Raw genomic sequence first — 14,327 nt, forward strand, 5'->3', positions numbered from 1 at the left:
TAATCTTTCACCTTTGTTGTTCGTAGTTCACATGGATCCTCTGCTGAAAGGTATAAATTGACAGGGAGAGATTCAGTTAGGTGAAAATATAGCAAGCAGTTTGGCCTATGCTGACCACTTGGTCTTAATGGCAGATTGTCCCGAAAGAAGTCTAATATCTTGGAACTTGAAAATATGTGCAATGAGTATGGTATGAAAATTCGCCATTCCAAGACTAAATTAATGTCAGTAGGTAAGAAATCCAAGATAACTGAATGTCAGATTGGGGATACAAAGCTGGAATATGTAGATAATTTCAAGTGTTTAGGAAGTGTGTTCTCCCAGGATGGTAGTATAGTATAGTAAGTGAGATTCAATCAAGGTGTAGTAAAGCTAATGCAGTGAGCTCGCAGTTGCGATGAAGAGTGTTCTGTAAGAAGGAAGTCAGCTCCCGGACGAAACTATCTTTACCTTGGTCTGTTTTCAGACCAATTTTGCTTTACGGGAGTAAAAGCTGGGTGGTTGCAGGATTTCTTATTCATAAGTTGTAAGTAACAGGCATGAAAGTAGCGAGAATGATCGCTAGTAAATCAGGTGGGAACAAAGGCAGGAGAGTACTCGCAATGAGGAGAAAATGGGATCTTGTGAGGCTACTGGTGTAGGATAGGTAACCTAGCAGAATAAAGAGAGTAAGAGAAGTAGAGGGAGGCCAAGACGATGATGGCTAGACTCGGTTTGTAACGACTGAATTAAGTGCAGCCACAAAACTTGTTACAAATAGAGGATTTTGGCGGGGTTTATTAAATTCACAGAGGCTTGCAGACGCAGAAAGTCGTGACAGTCTATAATGAAGGTGTATGCATTAACAAATAACAACCATTTTGTATGAATATCAAGCAACGCTCCCTTGACGAGGATAATTACGCTCTTTTGCCCTTTGTAACATCATCACCACCATCACGATCATTAGCACCAAGTTCTTCCACTTATATCCTAACCAGTTTAGGTTTATCAGCACATTCAATCACGAACGTGCTCATTGTATAACTGACTGTCGCTCTCTGTATAGGACAGGTGACCTACCAGCGAGGGACCGGTCACGAGGTCAACAAGGATGTTCAGGTCTTCCTCCGGGCCATGGCCCACCTTCTTTCCTTGTGATTTTACTGCGCTCTCTTCACGATTAACATGTAATTACAACGAATTTTTAGAGTTGTCTGTTATTTACTGAGAATCTGCTTGACTTTCCCTTCCTCTTGCTGAACTATTTTTTTTTATTTGCTTTATGTCGCACCGACACAGATATGTCTTATGGCGACGATGGGATAGGAAAGGCCTAGCAAGTGGAAAGAAGCGGCCGTGGCCTTAATTAAGGTACAGCCCCGGCATTTACCTGGTGTGAAAATGGTAAACCACACGATACCATCTTCAGGGCTGCCGACAGTGGGGCTCGAACCCACTATCTCCCGATTACTGGATACTGGCCGCACTTAAGCGACTACAGCTATCGAGCTCGGTGAACTGTTTTTGAGCATCAGTTAGATGAGCTTCATGCTGTCAAACCTGGTGTTCTTTGTTTCCTGATATCGGTTTATTTTAACAATTATCCTCATTAGGAAGCTTTACGGTCGGCGACACATACTCTGTCTTATACCGTGGCGGTAACGCCAAGTTATTTAATGTTATTGGTTGTACGCACCAAGAACTACTTTTATGGCTTTCGCATACGCTCCCCCTTGCGGTGTGGTAGTGTAACAGCCACGGTATCCCCTGCCTGTAGTAAGAGGCGAGTAAAAGGAGCCACAGGGGCTCTCAACTTGGAGCATGGGTTGGCGACCACGGGGTCCTTAGGTGATTCTGGTATTGTTCCCACTTACTTGTGCTAGGCTAATCATTTTAATGTATTCTATCCAACCTGCCTTGGTCAACTCTTGTTCTATCCCGACCCTGACGGTATTAGAGCACCCGTGGCCCTTGTCTTCCTTCGTCCGATATCTTCATTTTCTCTGTGATTAGTGTTATATTGAGGATGGTTTTGTAGTTGCACTTCCTCTTAAAACAATAATCACCACCACCACCACCACACACTGGTAAGCACTAATATAACTTAGGTAGGGTAAGATACATGTTTGTCTGTTAACGTCCAGGACAAAGTAAATAAATTAAATAAATAAATAAATCAGAATACCATATGTCACTAATCAATATATCTTATTTCTTCCAACGCTACTTTTAGGTTTTCGATTATTTGGATCGTTATCTTAATAAATTGCATTTGTCATTTTAAAATTGTTTCACAAATAGTTTCGTCTTCATTAGTATAATATTCATCGTTTAGTATATCGTTTGATGTTAAAAATAACATTAAGCTTTCTGTAGCTCTAAATTTTATACTAACATCAAATTCATCTCTAACAACTAAATTTTCAGAACTAGGAGGAAAATAGCCTTGATACTAATTTTTTATTTTTATTGCTAGTTGCTTTACGTCGCACCGACACAGATAGGTCTTATGGCGACGATGGGACAGGGAAGGGCCAGGAGTGGGAAGGAAGCGGCCGTGGCCTTAATTAAGGTACAGCCCCAGCATTTGCCTGGTGTGAAAATGGGAAACCACGGAAAACCATTTTCAGGGCTGCCGACAGTGGGGTTCGAACCTACTATCTCCCGAATACTGGATACTGGCCGCACTTAAGCGACTGCAGCTATCGAGCTCGGTGATACTAATTTTTATAAGGAATTAATTGTTTCTAAACCTCTCTATTTTCTTTTATAGTTTAATGACATTTTCATCAATATTATCCAACTTATTTCCTAAAACTCTAACAGCATCTATGACATTTTGATCTTCATTATATTTCTCATATTCCGTTATAGGCTGCTTCGTCCATTTTATAAACTATTCCTTCATTTCTACAAATTTCTTACTATATTGTTTCGCATTCTTAACAGCCTCAGCATCATAATGAACAAACATTATTTATTAACAAAAATGTTGTTAACGTTTTTATATTTTCAGGAATGTTTTATTTTTATTTCTGTATCTGTCATCATTAGTTTTGTGATTCATATCAGTAGTAAAAAAACAAATTATTCATTCCAAGGTTTGCTACAAATAGCCTTAAAATCTTCAAACTTCATATATCCACCCACAAAGTCTTTAAAATATGATTTAAATTAGTATCATCTTGTCTGAACACATTTTAAAAGTTCAAGTTATCTCTAACGAACTGTTTTGGCATTTTAGAAATATTTTTGAGCTAAATAAAAACAATCAATGCCTTTACGTCTACCTCGAGTCAGATACTCACGAGGAATATCTTGGTTTTCAAATATAAAGTCAGCAAAATTTACAACTGAATTTTCTTCACTTTGATCTGAAGGAAGTATACATTCTTTATCACTAATAATATGAACAATTGATTGCCCTAATTTTTCCTCAATTTTTAACATACTTTCATGAACTGTTGATATCCTGGTTAATCTAAACTTTTAGAATAAATGATAAACTTTATTTATTTTACTCCAGTTAAACCACCCAGGTTTTAAAATATAATTATCAATCATTAAGGTTGATTTTCCGCAACCACTAGATCCAATGCTTCCGGAACGAAGAGAATTTGGCATAAGTTCTCAAGCAATCAATCAATCAATCAATACTGATCTGCATTTAGGGCAGTCGCCCAGGTGGCAGATTCCCTATTTGTTGTTTTCCTAGCCTTTTCCTAAATGATTTCAAAGAAATTGGAAATTTATTGAACATCTCCCTTGGTAAGTTATTCCAGTCCCTAACTCCCCTTCCTATAAATGAATATTTGCCCCAGTTTGTCCTCTTGAATTCCAACTTTATCTTCATATTGTGGTATTTCCTACTTTTATAAACGCCATTCAAACTTATTCGTCTACTAATGTCATTCCACGCCATCTCTCCACTGACAGCTCGGAACATACCACTTAGTCGAGCAGCTCTTCTTCTTTCTCTCAATTCTTCCCAACCCAAACATTGCAACATTTTTGTAACGCTACTCTTTTGTCGGAAATCACCCAGAACAAATCGAGCTGCTTTTCTTTGGATTTTTTCCAGTTCTTGAATCAGGTAATCCTGGTGAGGGTCCCATACACTGGAACCATACTCTAGTTGGGGTCTTACCAGAGACTTATATGCCCTCTCCTTTACATCTTTACTACAAACCCTAAACACCCTCATAACCATGTGCAGAGATCTGTACCCGTTATTTACAATCCCATTTATGTGATTACCCCAATGAAGATCTTTCCTTATATTAACACCTAGATACTTACAACGATCCCCAAAAGGTACTTTCACCCCATCAACGCAGTAATTAAAACTGAGAGGACTTTTCCTATTTGTGAAACTCACAACCTGACTTTTAACCCCGTTTATCAACATACCATTGCCTGCTGTCCATCTCACAACATTTTCAAGGTCATGTTGCAGTTGCTCACAATCTTGTAACTTATTTATCACTCTATAGAGAATAACATCATCCGCAAAAAGCCTTACCTCCGATTCCACTCCTTTACTCATATCATTTCTATATATAAGAAAACATAAAGGTCCGATAATACTGCCTTGAGGAATTCCCCTCTTAATGATTACAGGGTAAGATAAAGCTTCACCTACTCTAATTCTCTGAGATCTATTTTCTAGAAATATAGCAACCCATTCAGTCACTCTTTCGTCTAGTCCAATTGCACTCATTTTTGCCAGTAGTCTCCCATGATCCACCCTATCAAATGCTTTAGACAGGTCAATCGCGATACAGTCCATTTGACCTCCAGAATCCAAGATATCTGCTATATCTTGCTGGAATCCTACAAGTTGAGCTTCAGTGGAATAACCTTTCCTAAAACCGAATCGCCTTCTATCGAACCAGTTATTAATTTCACAAACATCAAACATGTCTAATATCATCAGAAAGAATGCCTTCCCAAAGCTTACATACAATGCATGTCAAACTTACTGGCCTGTAATTTTCAGCTTTGTGTCTATCACCCTTTCCTTTATACACAGAGGCAACTATAGCAACTCTCCATTCATCTGGTATAGCTCCACCGACCAAACAATAATCAAATAAGTACTTCAGATATGGTACTATATCCCAACCCATTGTCTTTAGTATATCCCCAGAAATCTGATCAATTCCAATCGCTTTTCTAGTTTTCAACTTTTGTATCTTATTGTAAATGTCATTGTTATCATATGTAAATTTTATTACTTCTTTGGCCTTAGTCTCCTCCTCTATCTCGACATTGTCCTTGTAACCAACAATCTTTACATACTGCTGACTGAATACTTCTGCCTTTTGAAGATCCTCACATACACACTCTCCTTGTTCATTAATTATTCCTGGAATGTCCTTCTTGGAACCTGTTTCTGCCTTAAAATACCTATACATACCCTTCCATTTTTCACTAAAATTTGAATGACTGCCAATTATGCTTGCCATCATGTTATCCTTAGCTGCCTTCTTTGCTAGATTCAATTTTCTAGTAAGTTCCTTCAATTTCTCCTTACTTCCACGTCTATTTCTAACTCTATTTCTTTCCAATCTGCACCTCCTTCTTAGTCTCTTTATTTCTCTATTATAATAAGGTGGGACTTTACGATTCCTTACCACCCTTAATGGTACAAACCTGTTTTCGCATTCCTCAACAATTTCTTTAAACCCATCCCAGAGTCTGTTTACATTTTTATTTACCGTTTTCCACCGATCATAGTTACTTTTTAGATACTGCCTCATGCCTGCTTTATCAGCCATATGGTACTGCCTAACAGTCTTACTTTTAAGACCTTCCTTTCTATCACATTTATTTTTAACTACCACAAAAACAGCTTCATGATCACTAATACCATCTATTACTTCAGTTTCCCTATAGAGCTCATCTGGTTTTATCAGCACGACATCCAGGATATTTTTCCCTCTGGTTGGTTCCATCACTTTCTGAATCAGCTGTCCTTCCCATATTAACTTATTTTCCATTTGTTGGTCATGCTTCCTGTCGTTCGCATTTCCTTCCCAATTGACATCTGGCAAATTCAGATCTCCCGCTACAATCACATTTCTTTCCATGTCGTTTCCCACATAGCTGACTATCCTATCAAATAATTCCGAATCCGCGTCAGTGCTACCCTTTCCCGATCTGTACACTCCAAATATTTCAAGTTGCCTATTATCTTTAGAAATGAGCCTTACACCTAGAATTTCATGTGTCTCATCTTTAACTTTTTCCTAGCTTACAAATTCTTCTTTCACCAGAATGAACACTCCCCCTCCCACCCTTCCTATCCTATCTCTACGGTACACACTCCAGTGCCGTGAGAAAATTTCTGCATCCATTATATCATTTCTCAGCCATGATTCAACTCCTATTACAATATCTGGTAAATATATATCTATTAAATTACTTAATTCTATTGCTTTCCTTACAATACTTCTACAGTTCAACACTAACAACTTTATGTCATCCATACTTGATTTCCAGTTCCCTGTTCCCTTATCACCGCTCCCTAGGCCATCCCGTTTCCCTGAATGTACCTCCCTATTACCCTTCCAAACAAATTTCCTAACTTATACGTACCACTGCGGTTTAAATGAAGGCCATCTGAGCGCAGATCCCTATCTCCTACCCACCCATTAGGATCTAGAAATTTCACTCCCAGTTTCCCACATACCCACTCCATAGTCTCATTTAAATCCCCATTCACCGTCCAGTCAGTATCCCTTCTACACAGTAGGCCTATTCCACTAATAACAATCTCCGCTTTCTTAAACTTCGCCCGTGCTGCATTGACCAGATCCCACACATCTCCAACTATGTTGGTACTTATATCAGCTTGCCTTACGTTGTTGGTACCAACGTGAAACACTACCACCTTCTCCTTCTCCATATCTATGTTTTATTTTTTCTCAGGAAGTATTACTTTCGTATCCGAACCTACATTTTTATTTTTACCCATTTTATTATTTATTATATAATAAATGAATAGAATGTTTGAATTAAGTGGTACATCATCTGTTTTAGAAAAATGTTAAATGTTCCATTGCGAGATGAATTTTAAAAAGATGGATTAAAAGAATTTCATTCAACTATTTAAATTCCAAATATTACAACAAAAATAATAAACTACACTATGAAAATTAATCCAGTACGATAATTAAAATACTTATTCCACCTGGACAATATAATGTAGAAAATTTACGAAAAGCTACTCAAAGTCAAGAACCTAACATAAGTATTGAAGAAAACAAAATTCTAAACAGATCGGAAATGATTAGTGATTATGATTTTGATAAAGAAGAAAGTATAGGTTCAATTTTGTGATTTAATAATCAAACTGTAGAAGCAAAAACCAAAACACTTGCTCACAACTACCAAAAACAATTCCTTTCGAAATGATTATAATCCATTTTAACTATGCTGATGGTATGTTTATAAAAGATTCTGAGCTTTTTTTTTACCGTGAATCAGTTATTATTGATTCTATTAAACCTGATTTAATATTTGGTACACTAATAATTTATGAACCAAAATATCCAATATTTTGTTCAGTTTTCGATATAAGTAAAAATTAAAAATAACTATAACCAATGAACATGATGAATTAATATATTTTAATGTTGCAAAAGTAACAGAGATGAAATAAAACATCTGAATGTTTGAAATTTTTTTTTTGCAATAAATGGGTGAAATAGGAGGTTGTTAGTGGCAGTCATTTCCTATCAATGAAAAACCTAAAAATAATGTAAATTTGTCTAACAAGGACGTAGAAATAGATATGAAAGTCAGAGATGTTTGGATTTATAACAATGCATATTTGTATCGTACTTTCTATGCAACTCATGCTGATGGAACTGATTTTGTACTAAATATGAAGGAAAATCAAATGAGAAACTAACTGATAATTTTCTCACTCGATTATGGCAACCAGTAACTATAGAAAAGCGAGGATATACTATCTGTCGAAGTGATCATCCAAATATTTCTTCAACATTTCTTTATCACCCAGCTCCGACTCAAATTTATAATGTAATGTATGCAGGCAATTTTATTAATAATAAACTGCAGAAAAAATAAAATGAATTCTTTTATCCCTTACGATTCTTAGGTGGATTTATTTAATGATTATAAAGGTAATGTGAGAAGGCGATTTAACTGTTACTTTTACTGGAGCCAAAATGCAAAAGATGCTTTATATAGAGGGTTGACAAAAAATGCGGAAGGAGCTGATGGAAGTCGGCCTGACGAAGGAAACGCTACTGTAAATTCGATGGAAATAAGAATACCAGTTGTTAAATACAAACCACCTTATGAGCAAGAAAAAGGTAGAAATCCTAAAAGAACCAAAAATACCTATATCAGTCTACGACCAACAAACTCAAGAAATTTCTGGTATTAGTGAAAAAAAAGAAAGTAATAGATATTACAAAAATGCTACAATTCAATGCAATTTGTTATGCCATATTTTATTTTTGTTGTGTTTCACACTAATAGAAAAGGTAACCAAGATGTAGATTCTTCAAATTTTGACCACATTCAACTTCAAAATATTTACGTAAAAATGGAAGAAACGAGATATTTCCAGAAGAAATGCAGAATATAAATCCTCCTAATACCTATATCAAAGCCTATAGTAATGGGTTTTTAATATTTAACTGTGTAAATGCTTTGAAATCGGATCCTTCTGTTAACCCTCAGGAGTTCACTAATTATTATCCTATTTATGTTGTCAATATGATTAGGAAAAGAAATGTGGTAACTACTCAGAAAACTACTATGAAACTTTGTGCGATATTTAATGCTAATATTCCAGATAACACACTTGCTTATTTCATTAAGTGCTGGTGAAAAATTTTAACCTATGATATTAAACACGGAATTGTAAATGGAAATTTTAATAATACATGAATGAAAAGTTGAAAGAATTTTAGTTAATTGCTGTTTGTTATGATTTTTAAATAAATAGTTTAGATATCGGATATGTCGTCAGTGAAACAAAAAGGATGCATCACCAAATTAGGCTTGAGATACCTACAAATGACACCAACTCAAAGGAATACGTCGTAATCATACTCAAAGTGTTGAAGGTACTGTTATGTGAACCAGTGAGGGATAAATTTCTTGTACAACTTTTAAATGTCCGATCAAGAGGAATTAAAATTAATAGAATATAACATTCTTATTCTTTAATATAATGGGCTTATTAATATGAAGTTCAATAAACCTTGTTTATAAATGGTTGAGTTATTTTTTACTAGCTTTTAGAATCGAACTGATGGGTTTTGACATTGTTTATTTGCTCGTTCAGGCTCATTCAGGGAGATTTTTCAGATTTTCAGAAATGTTCGATTTTCGCCGTTCTTGACGTTACTTTTCCTAAATTTGGGTGATTTTTTGTTTTACCTTCTTTTGAACTTTTTGTGCAGGCTCGACTTGTGCAGGAAGATGATGATTTTGAGGTGTTGGGAAATTTGTGATAAAATGTGTTTTTCACCTATTTTTCTTAATTTTCATAAAATTTTATATAATTTCTTCGTGTTTTGCTAATTTGGGCTAAATGGCGCTAGCGCTCTCAATATATATCTACTTGTAAAAATTTCCGAACTGCGTTTCACTCTAGCAGACCAAGAGAAACCGACTTATCTCTGAGTTTTAAACAATTTATCCAGTAAGCACCAGATGAGTCGCCAGAGCCCTTTTACATCTCCACGTCGTTCGCTATGGAGTGCCAAAATACTTCCTTCCCATCTTCAAAACTCCAACTACTTCTGCCGGTAGTCTAACACTCTACCACTGATTCACGGAGGAAGGCTAGCGAGTGTCACTCGAGCTAATGTAACGGTTCAAATCCCGTTACATTATTATATCTATATAATAATAATAATAATAATAATAATAATAATAATAATAATAATAATAATAATAATAATAATAATAATAATAATAATAATAATAATAATAATAATAATAATAATAATAATAATAATAATAATTATAATAATTAATTATTAATTAATTAATTAATTATTATTATTATTATTATTATTATTATTATTATTATTATTATTATTATTATTATTGTCTCTGTATTATTATTAATACTATTATTATTTAATTCAATTCTGTAATCTGATTTTGCTATGTAGTAATTCATTATCGCTTGCGTGATTGTAGTTAATTTCTTATGTATATATGTGTGTGTAGATAAACATTAAAGACATGTAAAGTGAGGCTTGCTACCTAATATCAGATGTAGATATGTATGTTGCAATACTACTAGCGTAACTGTCGAGTCATCGCTCTGTCATTGTGTGCATTTAGCGATAAACTCATATCCAGGGAAACACCTAGTCGCCTTGGGCTTTTTCACAACAACCTAGAACACTTTGAGTTGGGTGGGCGTGACATCATTGCTATTTTTGGAGATTACGTGTGGGCGTCAACTTATGGATATACATATGAGCTGTATATTATAGCGGCAGTCATTTGGATGAGAGGCTTCAGTAGGTCAGTCAGTTGGATACAGAGCCTTGCCATATAGAGTACTACTGAGTTGGTAGTAGTCAGTCAGCGAGATGGAGAAGCAGCAGTCTCATGGATACTTAGTCGTCAGTCACCATGTGGATTAAATGTTCGGAGTGTGAATCTAATTTCAAGCCATGCTATATCTCGTCAGTGAAACAGAAAGGAAACATCCCCAAATTAGGCGTGAGGTAACTACCAATGAATGCGTTGTAATCACACTCAGAGTGTTTAAGGTACTGTTATGTACAACTTTTAAATGTCCGGTCAAGAGGAATTCAAACTGAATGCCGAGTTTCTTTCAGTTGTAATGTCACAATTTTATATTCTCATCTGTTTTATCGTAGCAAGCCTTACTATTTTAAGACAAAATTTAAAGAATATATTTTATTCAATATCAAGTTAATTTATCGTTTTATTTCAACGGAGGAATTAGATAACCTTATATTTAATGGGGAAACAAAACGACAATCTCCTTTTCCTACAACTTCTATGGTATGTTGTCAAAAGCAAGTTTATTACCTGACGCCCTAGAGATATTCAAGACTCTCATTCTATCATTGCTGCATTGAGTTGTAGCTGGCGCATATCAAATATTTTATGTGTAAGTAATCGGGTAAGAACTAAGTGTGACTACATAGTCCAACGATTGAGTATTGTGTTTCATGAATATGTTTTTAAATTTTAATTCAATTTATATTTATAAATCACTGAGTTATAGTCACACTACTCTGATTTAACACAGGCTGTGAAGAGTCATTTTCACCTCGGCACTAAGAGGGAAAGAAGGACTCACGTTCACCAAATGAATTTACTGCGAACTCATTTCTGTTGTAGTCTCAGTGACCACGTAAACCTTGCTCTTCTCTGGATGTGGAAAGCAACTATCCTCTTCGTAGCAGAGAATCGAACCCGTGTCACTGTTTACACTGGGTAGAAGATGACGACCATTACATACAGGCCCCTCAGTAAGTATCACAAGGACCGGTCTGGTGCTGGCCTTCTGACACGAACTTTGAAGGTTCGATCCTGGCTCAGCCCGGTGGTATTTGATGGTGCTGAAATACGTCAGCCTCGTGCCGATAGATTTACTAGCACGTAAAAGAACTCCTTCGGGACTACATTTCGGCACTCAGCGTCCCCAAAAACCATAAAAATTAGTTAGTGGGACATAAAGAATATTACTATAATAATAATTATTATTATTCTTAAGTGCCATAAGGCAGATTACCTTTATTATTATCTCTGCTTTCTGTGCACATGTCAGGCAAAATTTAATTAAATCATATGGCAGTGATGTCCGTACCCTTCAAGAACAACACAGTCAATGCCCAGAAAAGTAATCGATGTAATCCATGGTACTCGTAATGTTCAGCTAGCTTTCAGTTTACCTCATTATCACTCTACTGTACTGTATGTGATCATAGCCACCGGGATATTTCCCAGTTGTAGAGTTCAGCTAGCTTTCAGTTTACCTCAGTATCACTCTACTACTGTACTGTATGTGATCATAGCCACCGGGATATTTCCCAGTTGTAGAGTTCAGCTAGCTTTCAGTTTACCTCAGTATCACTCTACTGTACTGTATGTGATCATAGCCACCGGGATATTTCCCAGTTGTAGAGTTCAGCTAGCTTTCAGTTTACCTCATTATCACTCTACTGTACTGTATGTGATCATAGCCACCGGGGTATTTCCCAGTTGTAGAGTTCAGCTAGCTTTCAGTTTACCTCAGTATCACTCTACTGTACTGTATGTGATCATAGCCACCGGGATATTTCCCAGTTGTAGAGTTCAGCTAGCTTTCAGTTTACCTCAGTATCACTCTACTACTGTACTGTATGTGATCATAGCCACCGGGATATTTCCCAGTTGTAGAGTTCAGCTAGCTTTCAGTTTACCTCAGTATCACTCTACTACTGTACTGTATGTGATCATAGCCACCGGGGTATTTCCCAGTTGTAGAGTTCAGCTAGCTTTCAGTTTACCTCAGTATCACTCTACTGTACTGTATGTGATCATAGCCACCGGGATATTTCCCAGTTGTAGAGTTCAGCTAGCTTTCAGTTTACCTCAGTATCACTCTACTGTACTGTATGTGATCATAGCCACCGGGGTATTTCCCAGTTGTAGAGTTCAGCTAGCTTTCAGTTTACCTCAGTATCACTCTACTGTACTGTATGTGATCATAGCCACCGGGGTATTTCCCAGTTGTAGAGTTCAGCTAGCTTTCAGTTTACCTCAGTATCACTCTACTACTGTACTGTATGTGATCATAGCCACCGGGATATTTCCCAGTTGTAGAGTTCAGCTAGCTTTCAGTTTACCTCAGTATCACTCTACTGTACTGTATGTGATCATAGCGACCGGGGTATTTCCCAGTTGTAGAGTTCAGCTAGCTTTCAGTTTACCTCAGTATCACTCTACTGTACTGTATGTGATCATAGCCACCGGGATATTTCCCAGTTGTAGAGTTCAGCTAGCTTTCAGTTTACCTCAGTATCACTCTACTGTACTGTATGTGATCATAGCGACCGGGGTATTTCCCAGTTGTAGAGTTCAGCTAGCTTTCAGTTTACCTCAGTATCACTCTACTGTACTGTATGTGATCATAGCCACCGGGATATTTCCCAGTTGTAGAGTTCAGCTAGCTTTCAGTTTACCTCAGTATCACTCTACTGTACTGTATGTGATCATAGCGACCGGGGTATTTCCCAGTTGTAGAGTTCAGCTAGCTTTCAGTTTACCTCAGTACCACTCTACTGTACTGATCTTAGCCACCGGGATATTTCCCAGTTGTAGAGTTCAGCTAGCTTTCAGTTTACCTCAGTATCACTCTACTGTACTGTATGTGATCATAGCCACCGGGATATTTCCCAGTTGTAGAGTTCAGCTAGCTTTCAGTTTACCTCATTATCACTCTACTGTACTGTATGTGATCATAGCCACCGGGGTATTTCCCAGTTGTAGAGTTCAGCTAGCTTTCAGTTTACCTCAGTATCACTCTACTGTACTGTATGTGATCATAGCCACCGGGATATTTCCCAGTTGTAGAGTTCAGCTAGCTTTCAGTTTACCTCAGTATCACTCTACTGTACTGTATGTGATCATAGCGACCGGGGTATTTCCCAGTTGTAGAGTTCAGCTAGCTTTCAGTTTACCTCAGTACCACTCTACTGTACTGATCTTAGCCACCGGGATATTTCCCAGTTGTAGAGTTCAGCTAGCTTTCAGTTTACCTCAGTATCACTCTACTGTACTGTATGTGATCATAGCCACCGGGATATTTCCCAGTTGTAGAGTTCAGCTAGCTTTCAGTTTACCTCAGTATCACTCTACTGTACTGTATGTGATCACAGCGACCGGGGTATTTCCCAGTTGTCATGTATCTGTTATTAATGTATATCTAGCATACCTATATCGTAAGATTCTGAGTAACTTTTGAAAGTTACTCCAAGGCTTAGTTTGAACATCCTACTTTTTTAAATTAGTGGTAGAAGTACTTCTATATTGAAAAAAGGCTACAGAATGGTGGGGGTATACTACAGCATATACTGGTGGCAGAAATCTGCGCGAAGCCCCGAGCTTGGAGGGCAAGGTAGGCAGTGGTGAGGTTAATTACTGCTGTGCTGTTGCGAGCGATTCACAGTAACGTGAACGTTCCTTCCCTCTCAGACATGCTGCCAATTGCGGTGAGGACATAAATGGGATTGTAAATAATTGTTACAGATCTCTGCACATGGTTATGAGGGTATTCAGGGGTTTTAGTAAGCATGTATAGGAGAGGGCATATAAGTCCCTGG

This window comes from Anabrus simplex, chromosome 5 (assembly GCF_040414725.1).
Source record: "Anabrus simplex isolate iqAnaSimp1 chromosome 5, ASM4041472v1, whole genome shotgun sequence".
Lineage (NCBI taxonomy): Eukaryota > Metazoa > Arthropoda > Insecta > Orthoptera > Tettigoniidae > Anabrus > Anabrus simplex.